This window comes from Sceloporus undulatus, chromosome 1 (genome assembly GCF_019175285.1).
Source record: "Sceloporus undulatus isolate JIND9_A2432 ecotype Alabama chromosome 1, SceUnd_v1.1, whole genome shotgun sequence".
Classification (NCBI taxonomy): domain Eukaryota; kingdom Metazoa; phylum Chordata; class Lepidosauria; order Squamata; family Phrynosomatidae; genus Sceloporus; species Sceloporus undulatus.
This window is the reverse complement of record NC_056522.1, coordinates 330,312,996-330,330,135: the sequence shown is the minus strand read 5'-3', so window position 1 is coordinate 330,330,135 and position 17,140 is coordinate 330,312,996. Positions and strand designations below refer to the sequence as shown.

General features: G+C 40.8%; 1 long non-coding RNA gene across 2 annotated transcripts in view; it reads left to right on the top strand.

Moving 5' to 3' along the window:
• Positions 1 to 17,140, top strand: part of LOC121919673 — a 218,005-nt gene that overhangs the window by 168,482 nt on the left and 32,383 nt on the right. For both annotated transcript variants that reach the window (XR_006101551.1, XR_006101550.1), the window contains exon 2: positions 2,418 to 2,538. This is a non-coding gene — a long non-coding RNA (uncharacterized LOC121919673). The remainder of the gene's footprint in view (positions 1 to 2,417; positions 2,539 to 17,140) is intronic.

Genomic DNA, 17,140 nt, shown 5'->3' with positions numbered 1-17,140 from the left:
GGTTACCTGCTGTGTCAGGGAGAGGGAAGCAGGCTTGTTCTTAAAGGGATATACACAACACACACACACCTCTCTTTCCCTCGTGTGACTGCTCTCCTCTTCTTGCAGCAGGGAACAGCAGGTGGGAGAGCAAGAGAGAGGACCTTTTGGAATTCTTCCTGTACAAGAGGGAGAAATGGAGGATATGCTGGTTTATGGACCAGCTACCTCCTCTTTCTCTCTAGTGTGTGTGTGTGTGTGTGTGTGTGTGGTTTTATAGGAGTTTACAAAAGGAAGCCTCAGCCTGCCTTCCTCTGAAACAGCTTCTGGGGCAAAGAGGATTTTCCTGCTGTTTCCCTTCCCTCTCTGGAGCATGTGTGTGTATGCACTTACGGAAATGACAGTTTGGGACATGTGCAAAAAAGTTATTTCCAAGCTAGTAAGGGGCTTTCTCCTCATCCATCTGAAACCCAAATTTGCATTCAAACCACTTTCTTGCCTAAATAATGTGCTTTTAACCCTTGTTGTGCTCTGTGTGTGATAAGCATTAGCGAATTTGCTTTTCTGGGATGCCAATACATTAACCAGTTTTGGGATGGAAGCACATAGATGCCCTTGTGAAAAAATCCATAGTCTTACATACACACACAAATATGCTTTTGTCTTTGTATGCATGGTATTTCACAGCTCCCTTTCGCAGCACTGAGCAGGAAAAAGCTATTATCTTCACTCAGCTGCTGATTAATTATAAGCGCTCTTCTCTGTCTGGTGAAAAGGGGTGTGTGGGGCTGTACAGACAGCCTCTAAGGGGGTGGCTCCTTTTTGTGCTGCAGAAAGGGTGCAATAGCTGCTGGTGCTGTGGCTTTTCAGTGCTCCTTTTGGCATGCATCATTTGGACTCAATGTCAAAGGAGTGCCGTGATGTCACCACCCACCACCAGCACCACACTATATCACACAAACACATACATAAGCATATCTCTGCTCCATGCTATCTCCCTGCTGCCCATTTGGGATATAGATGGAATTTGTGGTGAAAAAGAAGTTGTTCTTTCAAATATTGGTGCTTCAAGCATCTCTGCCTGTCTCGAGACAGTGAGTTGGACTAGACAGTCATTGGAGTACCTTCTCTTTCTGTGACTCTATGATTCTGCCCAAGACTTGCCAGGCTCATAAGGAGCCCTGGTGGTACAGTGGTTAAATGTTGGTACTTAATCCACAAGGTTGTGAGTTTAACCCCTAGGCTTCAAGGTTGGCTCAGCCTTCCATTCTTTTGTAGGTTGGTAAAATGAGTATCCAGCTTGTTGGAGGAAATTAGCGTACAGATTTTAAACCGCTTAGAGAGTTCAAAGTTCACTATGAAGGGAAATATAAATGCTAATGCTATTGCTATATAACAGGAAGCAAATAGCTCTTGGTATCCTGAAAGACTTGCATTGTTTCATTTTCTAAGCCTCTTTTTTCCCTATTGCTTTTCTCCTACATGAAAGAAATGTGAAGATTGGGATTCTTCTTGTAAATGGAGCAAAATCAAACATGTCTATTGCTTATCAATGGCTCTGAAAATATTGCTGTACTAACTATGCATTTGGAAAACATTTTCTCACAGTGATTACAGCATTACATTCCTTGATGTTTGTTTCACACTTAGTGAGACTTTGGTAATGGGAAGTACAAAAAAGTAGCTGCCCGTACTATTGATGACTACAATATGGGATTATGAAAGCATTAAGAAAAAAAATGTTGCAATACATAATCCAATACTGTTCTGTTCTCCAACAGATTCATTTTCTTAAGAGCATCTTTTTATTGGGATGATATGAGCAGCTTCAGAATTGTTTAATTAGAATGTTGACATGATCCTTAGATCACGAGAAAGCTGAAAACAGAGAGGTCATGTTTATTTACATAGTTGTCTTTATAATCTGGGACTGATCATTATGAGGTTCTTCATTTCAGATTAATAAACCAACCCTGTCTAAAGAGGAATAATGGAAGCAGTCTTTTTCTTCCTCTTGTTAAGGGATATGAAAGAAAAGATAAACAGTGTTGGTATATTGTTGCTCTTCTTTCAGTAAGTAGGCTTCTTAATTAAAAAGACAATAAAACAACTAATAATTGCATGTAGATGATTTGTCTCCTTACATATTGTCCCTTGAGAAGTTTTACAGATCATTTCAGTTCAACCCAACTTATTGGCAATTGTTCAAATGCATTATAGAAGATATTAGAGGAACCAGGCCCTGAATGCACTTCATTAAAGCAATGATTAGATTCTTCCGAGTTCCCAGAACAATGATTTTTGGTTCAGCTAAGATGTCTCACAAATATCTATTTCCAGAGGGATCACTATGTTGGTATGTTGTAATGAAAACAGCAAATGGTCTTATGATGCCTTAAAAACTAATAAATATGTTTCTGTATACTCTTTTTTTGTAGTCCAGTTCATCATATGGATACTTTCTCAAATGGCAGTTGTTGTGGAGGGAAGCCGCCAAAGAAGACCAGGATCCGTAAATGGAGGAAAGACCACAACTTTATTAAACAAACAGCAACAAAGGTAGAGTTGGCCCAAGGCAAGAGGTCTGGATCTGGAACATTGATCAACCGCCTGGTTGTTTGATGAACCAAAATGCCTGGTCATGGCCAGGTTTCGGGATGACATAGGAGCTATGAAAAATGCCATTTCGCAGAATGCAACCGGCTGATCGCATGTTCTCAGTTAAACCCCTAGTCACCGGGAGGTGCTGCCATGATGCGGCCCCCGCAGTGGCCACAGCGCATGCCCTCAGCACTCCCAGGTCCTGAAGGACTCCTGATCCAATGCTACACAGCCCTGAAAACCACGCCCACCAGATCCATGACCTGTACTACCACCCCTAAAAGCTGTGACAAGAAAAACCCTAAACCCAGGGAGGGAGGGTGGGAGAGCCGAGCAATAATGGCACCGACACAGGATGTTACGTGGCCTTAAATAGGCCCCAAGGAGTGGGAGGGGCCGAGAGAGGGAGGCTGCCTGGAGGACTGGGACACCCAATACCCAATTGGCTGCCTGGAGGACTGGGACACCCAATAAGGAGGAATCTCTCACCTCCAAGGCATGCTGGGAAATGTAGTTTCCAGCAAGAGGTGGACACCCCCTCCCCTTTCCCCTCACCCAGCCAATTGCAGGCCTGCCTGCCCGCCCCTGCAAGGCATGCTGGGGCACGGCCGGGCCCATGGAGCAGCAGAAGGCGGCATGGCCCCCGGCAGCAGCACAACTGGTCCAGTAAGTTGGGCGGCGGCTTTTATGGTTGTGCACATGGTATACAGCAGAGTTGGCCAAGATTGGTTCTAGAACCACACGTGACTCTTGATCCTTCCAGATTTTCCAGATGACTGTTCTTTTGACCAAACACTGCCTCTTATGTAAGTGTCTAGGAGGAACAGCTTATCTTTTGAACTGATTTTAGCCTCCCACTTATAGGCTAAATGCTATATTTTGTATGTATTTTGCAAAAGGTAAAGCCATGAAGCCTGCATATTTGAAAGAAAGATAAGAAATGTACTTTCATAGAATGAACCATGTATAATGAAGCCAGGGGGTCATTCACACTATGAAATTATAGCATTATATCCTATGTTAATTGCTGTGTTTCATCCTATGGAATCCTGAGATTTTGAGTCAAGGAGATGGATTGAAACTCAACCAGAGAGCTCTAGGGCCTCATCATCAAACTATAAAAACCAGGATTCCAGAGAATGTTGCCATAGCAATTAAAGTGAAATGTAGTGCTATAATCATATAGTGTGAATAGATCTCTGTTCTGAACATTCAGCCATCTATCAATAATAAATATACATATAAAATGGGTTTCAGAGAAACAAGTCGTGCCAGACAAATCTAATCTCTTTCTTTGATAAAATTACCAGCTTGGTAGATGAAGGGAATGCTGTGGATATAGTATATCTTGATTTCAGTAAGGCCTTTGACAAAGTTCCCCATGACATTCTTGCAAAACAAGCTTGTAAAATGTGGACTAACAAGGCAACTGTTAATGGATTTGATTACCTGGTTGACCAGAACGAATACCAACGGGTGCTAACAATGGCACCTTTTCCATCCTGGAGAGAAGGGACCATGGGGTCCCAAGCTCTGTCCTGGGCCCATTCTGTTCCAACATCTTTATCAATGACTTGGAGGAAAATTGGGGGAATATTATTCAAAATTTGCAGATGGCACCAAATTGGAGGAAAGCTAATACCCGAGGACAGGATCAAAATTCAAAAATGACCTGAATAGACTAGAAAGCTGGGCCACAGCTAAAAAAATGAACTTCAACGGGGGAATGTAAGGTACTGCACTTTAGGGTGAAAAAATGAAATGCACCGATATAGAATGGGGGACATGGCTTAAGGAGACAACATAGTGAAAGGGATCTAGGAGTCAAGTTAGACCACAAGTTGAACGTGATCCAACAGTGCGATGCGGCAGCTATACAAGGACATGCGTTTTAGGCTGCATCAATAGAAGTATAGTGTCTCGATCAAGGGAAGTAATAGTGCCACTATTTCTGCTCTGGTCACGGCCCCCACCTGGAATATTGTGTCCAGTTCTGGGTGCCACAATTCAAAAAGGAATTGAGAAACTGGAGCGTGTCCAAAGGAGGGCGACTAAAATGGTGAAAGGTCTGGAAACCATGCCCTATGAGGAACGCCTTAGGGAGCTGGGTATGTTTAGCCTGGAGAAAAGAAGGTTAAGAGGTGATATGATAGCCCTATTTAAATATTTGAAGGGATGTCATATTGAGGAGGAAGCAAGCTTGTTTTCTGCTGCACCAGAGACTAGGACCTGGAGCAATGGATGCAAGCTGCAGGAAAAGAGATTCCACCTCAACATTGTGAGGAATTTCCTGACAGTAAGGGCTGTTTGACAGTGAACACACTTCCTCAGAGTGTAGTGGAGTTTCCCTCCTTGGAGGTCTTCAAACGGAGGCTGGATGGCCATCTGTTGGGGGTGCTTTGATTTGGATTTCCTGCATGGCAGGGGGTTGGACTGGATGGCCCTTGCAGTCTCTTCCAACTCTATTATTCTATGATTCTAAATAATGTAAAGAAGAGTAGCAAAAAGAGACAAATTAATAACAAGGTTGCCAACTGTCTCATTTGATGCAGATAGTCCTGAATAATCTTTTGCCATTTCATTTTTCAACTTCTTTTAAAATGTCATAGTTTTAATTTCCTTCTCCCACTTTCCCTCTTTTTCCTCAGCTTAGTTCAGGTACTGCAAACTGACTTCATAAGCAATTTACACTCAGGGACTGTGCACACCAGCATCATTAATTCAGTGTGTGTGTGTGTGTGTGAGGGTCTTGCAGTTCCCTGTAGAGAGGAGAGGGGAAAAAGTGTTGATCTTCTCTGTAGGCTCATGCAAAAAGGAAACTGATGCAGTCTTTCCTAGCTAGTATGCTTCCTCATTAATAACTTTCCCCATCTTGACAGTACTCTCATGTTGCCTGGCCACACATGTCCTAATTTTCATCTCTTAAATGTGGGAGTGGTATATAACCATGTTGAATCATACGTGATGCTGTCACTTGATGGTAGGGAGCCACAATAACATTGATCTGTTGAAGATGTGTAACTGATTGTTACCTTGTCAAAGGCCTGCTGAATTCTTATGTACTTGGATGAGTAGTGGCCTTGTAAAAAAGATCAATAAAATCTCCTTTTGAATTGGATAATGGGTGGCTTTGAACAAACAAACTATTAGAAATTTTGTCTAATTGGATGAAGAGAAGAGACTAGTTAAAGTCTTATCTAATTGGTAATGATGTCATATTTCCAGGTATCCTGACAAAAGTTCCATTGAGTAAAAAGTGTAAACATCACATCAGTCAGTCAGTCAATCAGTCAGTCAATAAATCAACCTGGGTGTGAATTCTCTAAAGAGAGAAAAGACATATCTGTTCAGCATGGGTCTCTTACCACACTAAAGATACTGTACGGCACAAAAGATATAAAGCTGCTTCCTGTTTGCTGTATGACAGGATTGTGAGATCATGTTGGGTTTAACATGTAAGAGTTTAAGCACTTGCTAGATAGATAAGAGTTCAGTTCTCTGCCACGCTGGCTAAGATGCCATATGTTTGCCACTAATTGTATAGCTATTAACAATGGATAACTTAATTGTGAGAAGTACTGTTTCCTCCACAGATGAAAATGTGTATGATGGACTCATCACTCATGTGGCACAAGATGCTGTGGGGTGTGTGTGCCTTTGCTAGTCTCCAATGGAGAGAGGCCAGGTGGTTTCACATAAAGACCAAATCAAGTTCTCAGGAGGCCCCACTAGATCTGATCAGTCTATAGGTCTGATTGGCCTGTTGCTGTTAGGCTCATTTAGGCCTATAGCCCCAGGTAGGCCCTCTACCCTCAATCACCGTGGAGACTTAGTTGGCCTATTGATAGTCTCTAGGAGGCCCTGCTAGGTCTTATTGTAAGAATTTGAACATCTCCTAGTTAATCCAGCTATAGTTTGGTATAACTTGCTTCATGATTCCTGATATATCTGCTATATATACAGAACATGTCACATAGCCTGAAAAACCCACAAACTACAGTGCGCCTGCATTATACGCAGGTACGACTTATGCGGATTTCAGCGTACACTGAAAGCCATGCTGGGAGAATGCTTGGCACACTCTGGAAGGGATCAAGGCACACATGCCCATGGCATGTGTGCTGTGCCACACTGCGGGCACAAGCCTCATTCTTTTGAATTGGGCTCGAGCATACACAGAATTCCCCTTACGCAGGGGGATCCGGAACAGATCCCCCACATTAAGGGAAGGGCCCACTGTATATCTTAAATTGTTGATACTCCTTCCTTCTATTTCACTCTTCTTTCTTTTATGTCTAAACCTGCTTTTCTTACAATATATTCTGCATGTATGTTGAACAGATAAGGTGATACGATGCAGCCTTCCCTGCCTCCTTTGCCAATTCTGTTTCTTCATGTTCTCTTTCAGCAATAGCCTCTTGTCCTGAGTACAGATTCCTTATCAAGACTATCAGATGTGTTGGCACGCCCATGTCTTTAGGGGTGTTCAATAACCTTTCATGATCTATGCCTGAGGTATAACAACCTTAACATGGATTTAAAAACTCACTATGTGCTCTGTATCTTTGTGGAAGATCCAGAGCCCTCCATTGCAACACTGGGTGGCTATTTGTACCCAACACAGCCAATGCAACAATGAGCTACTTGCTCTGAGATCAAAATGAGGGGCCCAGCCATGGGACTGACATTGGGTACCTCATCCTGACTTCAGTATGTGACTTGCCATGGCAGTGGCAGCAGTGGATGTCACAAAATGGTGAATGTACAACATCACAATGGAGGGCCCCAGGTAACAGTGGCAGGGTTTTGGACTGGATGGCTCTTGTGGTTTCTTCCAGCTCTATGTTTCTATGAAATATTTCTGTTTTTCAAAGCATATTTGTTATCATCTCAAACCACCTTTTTATCCATCTCTGTGGGTCCAGAGGGTCCCAGGGGCAGAACATTGGTTCCTAAATCCACCATAGGTATACAAGTATACCTGGTATACAAGAAATAGAAAATATTATCAGTGAGATCAGTTGGAAATGATGTTGAAGAAATATATATAGTGATACTTTTGTTAAAGCTTAGTATTTGCAATCAGTAGTGAAGAAGCAGTGCTGATTGTTTTCTCTCTAACTGTAGTTTTAAGCACTGCCCATGTTGTTAACAGAAAGTGATCAACAAAATGCCCCCCACCACTTTCTGATACCACCACAGATGAAGGGAAAGGGAAGAAGCATTAAAAACTCTGACACCACTACTGTCACCACTACATCATTTACAGTGAAAAGACAAAAAGAACACATAGGCAGGCTTTGTGTACCAAAGCTATATGGAAAGACTTGATGTCATATATGGAGAGAAATCAGACCACTTGACATATGAGAGGTAAACCCTGCTTAAGGTTGAAGTGGAGATAACAACCTAATGGGGACATGAATACAGAGGCCTTGTTTCTAACTTGGCTCTGGCATCCTTTTCCATTTACTATGTGTAAACAGCTGCTACAAATAAAAGAGTTGCCAACTAGCTTTCTTTTCTTGTTTTTGCCAGCTTTCCACTGCCTGTCTAAATGCCACCAAATTTAGCCCTAAGCAGTCTGCAGTGTTGGATGTTAATCTACAGCAGATACTGGAATGAAACCTCAACTTCTAACATTCTCCTTTGATGAAATCCATGCCCACTGGAAAAAAACTCAGCAAGTTTGTTTGACTTATTCCAGCCAAGATAAATCAGTCATGCATCTGTTACATCGCTCCCTAAAAATCAATCTTGCAGTCCATGAAAACATATTTTTTCTTATAAATATGACCTTATGTGTGAGCCAGCATAGTGTCATGGTTTGAGCATTGGACTATGACTTTTGAGACCAGGGTTCAAATTCCAGCTATGAAAATCCACTGGGTGACCTTGAGCAAGTCATACTCTTTCAGCCTTAGAGGAAGGCAAAAAAATAAAATAACAATAATAACAATAACAACAAAACAAAATCTCTCCAGCAAATCTTGTCAAGGAAACTCCATGATAGGGTTACCATAAATTGGAAATGACTTGAAGGTGCACGTCAACATGATCATATGTATGGAAAGAAAGTTAGCATGGTATAGTGATTTGCATGTTGGATTAGGGCTCTGAAGACAAGGATTTGAATCCCCTTGTATTTGGAAACTCAAATCTTGCACAGAAAACCCATGATATTTACTAGAGTCCACCTATAAGTCAGAAATGGCTTGAAGGACACACACAACAACAGAAAAACTTGAGAATCATGCTCTAGAATCATAGACTATAGAGTTGGAGAGAGACCGCAAGGGCCACCAGTCCAACCCCCCTGCCATGCCGGAAAATCCAGATCAAAGCATCGTCGACAGATGGCCATCCAGCCTCTGTTTGGACCTCCAAGGAGGGAGACTCCACTACACTCCTAGGAAGTGTGTTCCACTGTCGAACAGCCCCTACTGTCAGAATTCCTCCTATGTTGATGGTGAATCTCTTTTCCTGCAGCTTGCTCCATTGCTCCGGGTCCTAGTTTCTGGAGCAGAGAAACAAGCGGCTCCTCTACTCAATGACATCCCTTCAAGTATTTAAATAGGCTATCATATCACCTCTTTTAACACCTTCTCTTCTCCAAGGCTAAACATCCCCAGCTCCTGATCGTCCCTATAGGGCAAGGTTTCCAGACCTTTCACCATTTTAGTCGCCTCTTTGGACACGACTCAGTTTCTCAATTGCCTTTTTGAATTGTTGGCGCCAGGAAACTGGACACAATATTCAGGTGGGGCCTGACCAGAGCAGCATTAGTGGCATATTACTTCCTGGATCTAGATACGATACTTCTATTGATGCAGCCTAAATCGCATTGGCCTTGTTAGCTGCCGCATCGACACTGTTGTACTCCTGTTCAACTGTGGTTAATTGGACTCCTAGATCCCTTTCACATGTTGGTCTTTAAGCAGGTGTCTCCCATCCTATATCTGTCATTTCTTTTTTCGCCCTAAGTGCAGTACCTTTACATTTTCCCTGTTGAAGTTCATTCTGTTAGCTCTGGCCCAGCTTTCTGTCTATTTAGGTCATTTTGAATTTGATCCTGTCCTCTGGAGTATTAGCATTCCTCCTAACTTAGTGTCATCTGCAAAATTTGATAAGTATGCCCCAATTTTTCCTCCAAGTCATTGATAACTGTTGAACAGTACTGGGCCAGACGAGCCCTGTGTGGACTCCACTGGTTACTTCTCTCCAGTATGAAAAGGTGCATTGTTGAGCCCCTTTGGGTTCGGCGGTAACCAATTACAAATCCATTACAGTTGCTTGTCAGCCCACATTTTACAAGCTTGTTTGTGGAGAATGTTCATGGGGACCCTGTGCAAGGTACTGAATCACTGTATCTATCCACAGCATTCCTACCAAGCTGGTAATTTTATCAAAGAAAGAGATTAGGTATGTCTGGCATGACTTGTTTCTCTGAAACCCATGTTGAGAAACAGGTGGTAATTTCCCTCATCTTAAAAGATGTTACAAAAAGATAGGGCCATTCTTCATCTTGTAGAGCAAATACAGTTCCACTTATTCAGACACATAAAAAATGATATGTTATATTACGAAGGTCTAATCACCAGCACTCACAGGAAATGGGCAGCCTAATCTTCTCTGCACTGGTACAGGATATGTTGTACCCACCTGACATAATAGTAGGGAAATGATTAAACCAGAACTTGGGAGTAACTAGTTATCAACAACTCATCATTAAATTTCTTTTTCTAATAATGACAATCACTAATATTCTGCATCAGCTACTTAATTGCATTTGCATAACTAGGCAACATCTTCTGCCCCCTCCCCCTGGTCACATTAACAGCCAGAAACTATGCCAAGTGAAGAAGGTCTGTTCAGCTGCTTCTCAAGATGCAAAGAGGTTGACATTTCTAGCCCCTTCTCATCAGTGAGCAGATCTCCTTCATTGAGTGTGGCTGCTGTCTGTTAAGGTGGGCTTGAAGAGGCAATTATGTAGTCAGTGGCATCACTCAGCAGGTGTGGACCACACCAGGTGACACCCCTACAGGAGGGGTGACATCCTGGTGGGGCCATCCTCCTGCTGCAATGGAAGGAAGATTGTGCCCTTTGTGGCTTCACTGCAACCTCTGCTCCCTTCCTGGAGAGGGAGCCCAGGTGGTAGCGAGAGCACATCCTTTGTGGCTTCACCACTGGCCTGGGTCTCTCAAGCCACAAGTGGCAAGCAGAGGAGGGTGATAAAAGGCCGCTGTCTCCACTCTGCAGCCCACCATTTGCACCACTTATCACCAAGCATGGTGGCACCACTCTATGTACTGCTACAGTAAAACTACATAGTCTTACAGAGCAGTTATGCTCTGTAATAAATACAGAGCAGGTATGGGTGTGTAACTCTCTTATGAATCTGCAAGTGTAATATAGAATGTCAGCCATTATAACTAAAAAACATTATGATTGTAACTTAACAAGGGATAACATCATCATCATCATCATCATCATCATCATCATTGCAGACTACCTGCAAGTTTTAAGTTACCTTTATAGTTAAGAAGGTGTATAACATCACATAGTTTAAACACTGGTTCTTAAGTGAGTGTTGGAGCTTACTATAAGGTGTTCAGAAAAGAATGTATCTTTGTCGCACAGACAAGTAGCTTGTAGTATCCAGGTGTCTTTAAAAAAGTGAAATGAGAAAGTAAAAGGTTACTAAACAACTGTAACAGTAACCAACTACTTTGGAGACTCCTGGAGCTATAACTGTAATTAATAATAATAATAATAATAATAATAATAATAATAATAATAATAATTTGTTTTATTTATATACCGCTATTCCAAAGATCATAGCGGTGAACAGCACGTAAGCTAATTAGCAAGTAAGCTAATTTGCCCCCAACAGTCTGGGTACTTATTTTAGCGACCTCGGAAGGATGCAAGCCTGAGTCGAGCTTGGGCCCTTTTGCTGGTCTTGAACTCGCAACCTTGTGGTTTTGAGTGAATGGCTGCAGTACAGGCATTTAACCACTGTGCCACCAGGGCTCCCATTAATTCTTTTTATATAGTTTTCAGTTCTAGATTAAAGAATTAAACATACTGTCCATCTTTCAAGTTGGAAAATTACCTGACTGCATCAAGGGAAGGCTACTGTGTCACCTGCTGTGTTGTCCTCTTTTGTACCAGTTGTCCTCATACTTTCTGTGTAACCATGGAGAAAAAAGAAGGGTTGTTTTGATCCTTTCAGGCCTCATTATTCACAAAGCTATAATAAGAGGGTCAGGATTGAAAATCTGACAGAAGATTTTAGAGACAAGTTGTAAGCTCTGCAAGAGAGTTAAGTTTTACATTGAAAAGTGCTGACACAACATTAAGGAGAATCAAATGCCAGCATTGCTTTGTTCTCATATTGATTATTCAACTTACACTAATTGCTTCACTTGCTGTAGTCTAAGAGCCAGATCTTCCCTGGAGGGGTAAATCAACATAACTCAATCACTTTACCGTGGCTGTGCTGATTTACTCTAGTTTAGGATCTGTCCTTAAATTAAAAATTGAGAAGTGGCTGGAAAGGCCCCATATTCTGGACCACAAAAACTCATTATTTATTTGGCACTACAATAAAGAAGTATAGGTAAGTCATTGTATGCCACCAGACAAATCAATTATTCCTCCATGGTTTTCTACCTTATCTATCTACTATAATGTATGTCATCCTTGCAGATAGCCCCTGTTTCCCTTCTCTCCCTTCCTTTTGTATACACCTATAATCATTCCATCATTTACCCTCAATGAACCTGTTGGATATATAGATTTCTGCTGCAAGGTTCAATCTAATAATTTATATGGATGTCAGACTTAAGTTACTATCTGTTTGGAACCTATTGATCAACATTCTTTGGACAGCCATTTGCACTTCACTGTAAACTTCATGGATCTTAAGAACAAACTTGTTGAGAAAAGTGCTTGAGTTTGAGAACTTCTTATAGTTTCACATCTAAGGAGGGTAAATGGAATGAAATAGAGCATTATATAAATTCAGGTTAAGAAAACCTCAGTAGCAATTTTACATCTGTAATTTTTAAATACATCCATACAGGCGAGATACAAACTATGTATGTTTTTCTATGCCTATTTGTTTCTATTTTTGTTTGTTTCTATTTCTGTATAGCAATGTCTTTTAAATGAATGCATACTGTTGCAAATTATGGCCATTTTAACATAACTTACTTAATTCTTTTTTTAAAAAAATCTGCCTCATTAAATTTTCAGTAGTATCTGGTTTTTAACATTGTTGTAAGCTTCCTTGTCTTCCTTGTCAGGAAAAAAGTAGTGGAAATAAAATAAAATAAATAATAGAAACCTTTTAGGGGGAACTGAGCTGGTAAATTTTCAGATAAATAGGAAGTGGTATAATTGAGCCAGTTTGTACCAGTTCACCTGAACCAGCTGTTCAACATCGAAAATCAAAGGGGAAGCAGGAGTAGTGAAGGAGAGGAGGAAGAAGAGACTGAAGCATATGAGGAGCCTGGAGAAGAAAGAGAGGGAAGGACTGGATCCTCTGGAGCAGCAGGAGACAGCCAGGGATATCAACAAGTTGAGTGCCCTACTGCCCATGGCGGATGCTGCTGAGATGGTGAAGGAAACACAGTCCAGATGCAGAGCTGGAGGAACAACATCACCACCAGCTTCTGGGATCCTGACAGGGAGGCAGCAAACATAATAATAATAATAATAATAATAATAATAATAATAATAATAATAGGATTTATTTATATGCCACCCAATCACTGGGAATCTGGGCGGCTTAAAACAGAGGGGATAATAGATGGTTCCCTGCCCTGAGGCTTACAATCTAAAAAGACACGACACAAAAGGAGAAGGGAATGGTGAGGGGGGTAGGGGATCAGGTCCAGCATTCTTCTCTCCCTCTGATGCCTGGACCAAGGCAGATGGACTGGAGGGAGGGCTCTTTTTCTTAATCGAGGCCAGGCCCGATGGCGTTGGGCCTGTCCTTTCACTCCCTCTAAGGCCAGAAGATGACAGTTGGAAGGAGGGAGGGGATCCCTCAAGGGATCCTGGTGGGACACATTTACACATGTACACATATAGGTGAAGAAATTTCTGTGCTGGGCAATTCTATACAATGATACTTTGAGGTTACTATTTGTGTGTGTGTTTTAATGGAAGCTCTACTTTGTTTGTAGTTTTGGGAGCAGTTTGCATGACTTGAATATAGAGGATGCAATTCTTTTGGTGCTTTATGCAGTTGGATGTCTCACTTACATTAGTGTTATTCCTTTTTCACCTGAGATATAATAGTAGCAAAGGGCACAGAAGTGGAACGTGTTTCTACTAGGAGATAAAGTTGCCCTGTCAGCTCTTGTGTGTCAGAAGCTGGCAGGGTAACTTTATTTCCTGATGGCTTTCTCTTCCATCTCTGTTGTTGCTGTTGAAACATCTTTGGTCCTATTTCTTCTGCTGTTGTACCTCTTCCTCAGTCGTTGCTTCCTTTTCCTATGGCATAGATATGCTAGCCACTTGGATCTTGGACACAGTATATTAATGTACAGGTGCTCCTAAGAAAACTTCCCGCAAAACTTTAGAATAGGATTAGGAACATTACAAAGCTGTATAATTTTTAGGGCATGGAATTAGTTTTGAGTCTAGAAGACAGAGGTATTCCAGAACTGAAAAGTAGAGTACTGCAAGGAATTATTTAATAGACTGTTTTTAAGTAACAAGAGACAAACAACTTTATTTTCAATTAGATTAAATTGTTAGGCCCAACTGGAGTAGACTAACTGAATCAAAGGGAATTTGTAAGAGAACATTTATATAAAGCCCACCGATTTAATACTCTAGTTGAGACTAATAATTGGATTTAGCCCAGAAATTGCTATTATTTTATTTTTGTGTGTATGTAAAGAGGAAAATTAATTTTTAATTTACAATTTCAAGGCAATGTTTGTATGTGAAAGTGATATTTATTTCACAGCCATCAACTATCTCAATTTGATTGGGACAGTTAGAGGGTATGAAACTGCTTTTAAAATATTTTGCTTTCTCTTGCCCACTTTTCCCTTTTGCACTCAGTTTACTTCAATTGCTGCAAAATGAGTTCAAAGTACAAAATCAGTTTGCACTCAATTAACTCAGCGGGGAAGGAGAAAAGGAGGGGAGGAATCTTACTCATCCCAGTTCACCTAGGCAAAAGCATGCTGCTGCAGAGTGGACAAAGGCTGGATAGCTACTTGCTGGGAACACTTTAGCTGAAGTTCTTGCACTGAATGCGGATTTGGACTTGATGGCCTATGGGGGTCCCTTCCAACTCCATGATTCTATGATCATATATTTTTCCTCATTAATAACTTGCCGTGGAGGGCATGTTATTTGTCTGTAAAAAAACCACGGTAAAATGTTAGCAACACACTACCAATAAGTAATGTTAATTATCAAAGAATTGTAGAGTTGAAAGGGACTAGTGTTATCTAGTTCAAATCCCTGCCAAATGAAGAGATCCACACCTGAGAGGTTGTTAAATGGGTGGCCATTTAACAACCTCTGAGGAAGAAAGGTTTGCCAATTTCCATGTTTTGAATGCACTGGATGGGCAGGAAGAAGTTTGGCATTATGGGCAATAACGATCTCAACAAACATAGCAAAGGCATTAAGATGTATCCCAAATCAGCAGCATCAGAAGGCTGCATCACTAGACTGACTTGGTGTCATTGCCACATGCAATATCTTTAACTATTCAGTGCTATCTCTCTCTCAGTCCCTCTGTCACTTGGTGGCTTTGCTTCTAGGTTGAATTTTAAGCTGGGCTTTCTGCTGCCTAGTGACTGATACCTATTTAGGCTGTTCCCATGATCACCACTGCAAAGATTTCCCTTCTCCTTTGGCCTGTTGATGTCTTGCCCTTCCAAAACTGAGAGAAATTTAGATTGCTCACAGTTTGAAACAACCTAGTATCAGCTCAACTGACCTTTGGCTTTCTTGAGGTGCAGCTACACTGAAAATAATACAGTTTAACGCCACTGTAACTGCTATGGCTCCATCCTATGGAATCCTTGGACCTTTAGTTTTGTGAGACACCAGCAATCTTTGGCAATGTAAAATTACAAATACAAGGATTCCATAGGATGGGGCTACACCAGTTAAAATGGCATCAAACTGCATTATTTCTAAAGTGTAAATGTACCCTTGATCATTTGTTACTTACTTTTCTTCTCCCTGAAAACGCTTCTGGAAGTGGCATACACTTTACTTTTAAAGAATGTTACTTTAGAAGTAAAACTAGCAAACTGATGGTATGATGTTAGGAACAAGCTAGCAGTATAATCTAAATAAAAATGTGCTGGTTATAGGGGATTAGAATTAGGCACAATCTTCTGTAAACAGAAATGCCCTTTACTGGTTTATCTTAGAAATCTGCTGACACAGCTGTTTCAATATGTTCTGGCCTGCCAGCTCTTCCTTTTAACAGGATGTCCATAACCATCTTCTGCATAGCTATCAAGCTATAGAGCTCCCAGCAGTCCTGGTCAGCATGACCACTAGCCATGCTGGCTAGAGAGTTCAGAGAACTCTAGTCCAAAAATATAACTTTTAAAGACTCTAATCTAGCTGGTCTTCTCCTTTCAGGATAATAGCCAACAATTTTTTTAAAAAACACATATACATCTACTATGAAATATTTTATTACATCTTCCGATACATGTTCTGTTCCTTGATCATTCCATTTATCATCCACCACTAGGTGCTGAATTAAACTTGTTAGCATCTCAGCACACTAGTTAAAGACAAAACTCATGGAGCACTGAGTTATTAATTAACAGAAGGACTCACTAAATATGTTTCAATTTTCTCACTACATTCTTTATAATAAGAGGTGACTTTGTAAAGCTCTTTAGATCTTTCTTGCAATGGAAAGAAAGAGGTCAGCAGATAGATACAGGAAACAAAAGAGTCAAGATGTTTGTCTGGGAAGAAGCAAGATGAATAAATACAATTAGCTTATAAATGAAATCCATGATACAATTAGGTGAAATAGATTTATTGGTTTCAGTAGGCATTCATTAAAACACACTCTGGCACTGAACACTGCAGATAAGTATATAAATTTATCAAGAGCATTAACCGTGGCAGAATAGCCAGGATGGAGAAATGCACAGAACTCTATCTAGTTAAGACTAATATGATTTGTCAGACTCTATCATCAACTACTTGAAGTAAGTATGTCCCCTATTGATTATAGCTGTTTGAGGAATTAGTATTTTATTTGAATGAAAAATTCAAACTGCTTTCATTTTATGCAGCCTAAATAAGTTCATTTAAAAAATGAATAACGGGAGCTCACTCTTCCGTATCAGCTTGATCTTTTATACCAATTAATCAGTATTTTTCAATGAAGTATTTTAGAAGTAAGATAGGTATGATTTATTTATCCTTTTTTAAAATCAGGAATAAAATCTTAATTCGGGATTAATTTGGGAATGATTTTGGCTGTAATAAGAGAAAGATCATTAGAGAGCTCACTTGCAAAATAATGGATTATTTTAAAACTACG